The sequence below is a fragment of the Phoenix dactylifera genome, chromosome 6 (assembly GCF_009389715.1).
Source record: "Phoenix dactylifera cultivar Barhee BC4 chromosome 6, palm_55x_up_171113_PBpolish2nd_filt_p, whole genome shotgun sequence".
Taxonomy (NCBI): Eukaryota; Viridiplantae; Streptophyta; class Magnoliopsida; order Arecales; family Arecaceae; genus Phoenix; species Phoenix dactylifera.
The window spans coordinates 6,961,474-6,964,955 of record NC_052397.1 but is presented as its reverse complement, the minus strand read 5'-3'; the positions used below and the strand labels follow the sequence as shown (position 1 = coordinate 6,964,955).

General features: G+C 38.7%; 1 long non-coding RNA gene across 1 annotated transcript; it reads left to right on the top strand.

Moving 5' to 3' along the window:
• The first annotated feature begins 728 nt into the window (after positions 1–728).
• LOC120111220 lies at positions 729–1,139 on the top strand. The gene is made up of 2 exons (XR_005512301.1): positions 729–784; positions 875–1,139. It is a non-coding gene; the product is annotated as an uncharacterized LOC120111220 (long non-coding RNA).
• Positions 1,140–3,482: the final 2,343 nt, after the last annotated feature.

Sequence of the window (3,482 nt, the reverse complement as noted above, 5' to 3'; positions counted from 1 at the left end):
GGTTTCTATAATTCTTAAATTCTTAGAAGCCTTTCTTGATGCCACTAAAGTATTTTCTGGTTGTAAGTATCCCACATCCAATTTATACCTAAAAGAAGTTTGGGGAATTAGGGCTTTATTGATGGATGAAAGTATTGATACTGATGAAACAGTGAAGCAATTAACAAATGAGATGCTAAAGAAGTTTAACAAATATTGGTCTCAGTGCAATAATTTGTTCGTATTTTGGATCCCAGATCGAAGTTGATATTTGTAGAGTTTTGTTATCAAAAGGCATTTGAGTTGGAGGAGTGCAAGAAAAAGATTGATGATATTTGTGCTTGTCTTTTTAAATTGTATAATGAGTATGTAGATGCAACAAGGGTGCAGCCCTCTATGAGTTCAAGTGAGCGAACATCTAATTTTGGTGGACAAGGTGATATAAGTTCCGTTTCTTCCAAAAAGAAATCTGGTATGGATTTTGCTCAATTTATAAATCAGAGTTCTTCAAAATGCCCAAAGAGATCCGAGCTAGATAGTTATTTGGATGATGATGATGTGCTTCCTGATTTGGAGAATAAGGAGTTTGACATCTTGGTTTGGTGGAAGAGCAATGTAGCAGTCTATCCGATACTATCAAGAATAGCTCGAGATGTTCTAGCTATTCGAGTCTCCACTGTTTCATCTGAGTCGGCATTCAGCACTGGTGGTAGAGTTGTTGATCAGTATCGAAGCTCTTTGAGCCCATCTACCGTAGAAGCCTTAGTTTGTACCCAAGATTGGCTTCATGAACAATATGATGAAGGTATATAAATCTTTTAAATTTATCAAATATTTTTTATTTGCTTATTGTACTTATAATTTAAACATTTATGATTGATTTGTATGTTAACAGTTGCAAATTGCTCGAGTTCTGTAACGTTGAATGTAGATGACGACAGTTCTTTTTTCGAGGGGTTATGATTGCTTCTTTTCGAGGGGGTACCTTTTCCTTTCAAGTATTATCGTTTGTCGTATATTGTGAATTGAATAATTGGTTCGATTCTGAGAAGCAAGATGTGATCAGAGCGATATTTTTTTTTAACCTCCTGTTTTTGATGGAATCCTTTTGTTTGGTTGCAGTTGTATCGTTGAAGTGTCAAATTGCACTGATCCTTTTACCTAATTGGAGCTATCATATACTGGTTTGATAGAATGATAAATTCTATTTCCTTTGCATGTCGTCACGTCACATGTCAAGCATTGTGGCAACATGATATTTCTACCGAGGCTTCTCAGAATCTACTCTTCCTGCTGCTTATTTGGTTATTACTTGGATCTCATATGGGATTTCCTATTGCATTAGTAAACGGGGGATTCTCTCATTTGTTTGACCAGCACTGTGAGTTCTAAATATGCTATGGTTTGCTGGCTGCATTGGGGTATATTTGTTTTTTCATGAGGGGTTACCACTTACCTCCCTTTGATTATCGAATTGATCGTACTATTTTTTTCCACTTATGCTTTTAGTTCATGTCTTTCTTAGTTTGTTATTTGGAGTGTAATGCTATGATTTTTTTTAAATGAATAGAATTTCTAATCCATGTTCGTGGAGTTCATTATGCTACCTTTCTAAGAAAAAACTAATCCCTATTGCATTCTGTAGCTGTTCATGTGGAACCATGAAAGTTAATTTATTATTTATGCTGTTGCAGATTAGCTTGTGCTGCAAATTAGTTAATTTATTTTTTCCATATATTAGCTTGTATAACATCAGGTGATCGGGCCGGGCTCGTGATCGGGCTGGCCCAATCGGGCCCGGCCCGAGCCTGGGCGGGCCCAATTGGGCTCGGGCTGATTTTCTATAATACTATCGGGCCTAGGCTCGGCCCAAAGCCTGGAAAATAAATTCAGGCCGGGCTTGGGTAGGGGTGTCGCCCGGCCCAGCCCGGCCCACTTCCAGCCCTATCTGCATTTGGCGACTCCTCGGTTGGAACCGAAGTCGTGCAGCTCGGTTTATGTTCGAGGACAGGGAGGTCGATCTGGCCCGAGATCGAAATGTCCAGTATTTTCTCCATTAGTATCCTTAAAGAAGTGGTTCGTAAGCCAATTTACTCGTGAAGTAGTATTAATCGATGTGGTGACAACCTGTGAATCACCTTCCATCTATATTTGTGTTGCTTGAAAACACAGAATGACACAACGTACAGTAGCCCATGCTCCAAACATTTCAGCAAATGCTAGTGAACATGGTGGCAAGGTTATGCCTTCCATGGTGTCACGGAATGCAAAGCAAGCATGATTCTGGAGCAAAAGAAGGAAGCAATCCAATATATGGATACTAGGGGGGTTGCCAAGAGACAAACTGAAGAGGTTTAGTAGCAAAATTCCTAGTAGAAATGAACCCGGTGCTTTGACTGTGTCCCACATGATTCTGGAGCAAAAGAAGGAAGCACATCCAATATATGGATACAAGCAGACCTACCTAAAACATTTGGAGAGGTATATCACTTATTCCAAGTTCTATCGTGCAAGATAAAGTTGCAGCTGCATGTCCATCAAACTGCTATCCATATTTATATAATCCAATTGGAATAGCCGAGAACCAAGTGTGCTCCATCACCTTCCTATGTTAAAATGGAATTGCCCCAATCTATGAAAATCCACATCCTTACTCTATTAAAATGTCTCTTCCAACAAAGCCCTAGCTAAGAGAGGCAAGTTAGAGTCGGCCCATCAACACGACCATAAACTACTCATTTTAAGCGGGTTCAGGTTTGACTTAAGTAGATTTGAGTTATAAATGGACGAACCCATCTAGATCCATTTATTTATAAATGGATGAACCCATCTAAATCTATTTATTAATCTGGTCGGGATCAGGTTGAGGACTTTGACTTGTTTACCCTATGTTGATCTATTTAGAACCTAACTCTTTAGCCCATTTAAGATCTATTTTAAAATATGCTTAACCTATTTCTGTACTATTTAGCCCGACTCGCTTAACCTATTTAATCCGTTAAATCTATTTATTTCATTAAAAATTTATTTAATCCATTTAATGCATTTAACCTGGCTCGACTGGTTTAGGAAACGGGTTGTGCGGATTAAATCAGGTTACTAATTTAATGAACAGGTCTGAGTTGAGATCTGAATTGACCTATTTAATAAACAAGTTAGGTTCGTGTTGGAAAATTTGTGACTCGACCTGCATCTAACATAACTCGTATCCGACCCGACTTGATCCATCTTGATTGTCACCCTAGCTTTAGCCCACTTTCATTCCTTACCCAATGCTACACCACCTATATTGCCCTCAATATTGTCCTATTTGCCCTCAACATCTCCATCACCACAATCCAATTTTTCATCTCCTCAGCAATTTAAATAGTCAAAACATTGGACATGATTACGGCAACCCTGGCCTTGAGCCAATTAGAGTTCAAGCTTGGAGTTCGTTTCTCAAACAAATTGCCACATTCAGGTCTAAACTAAACCTAAATTTGGGCTCAACTTAGGGGGTT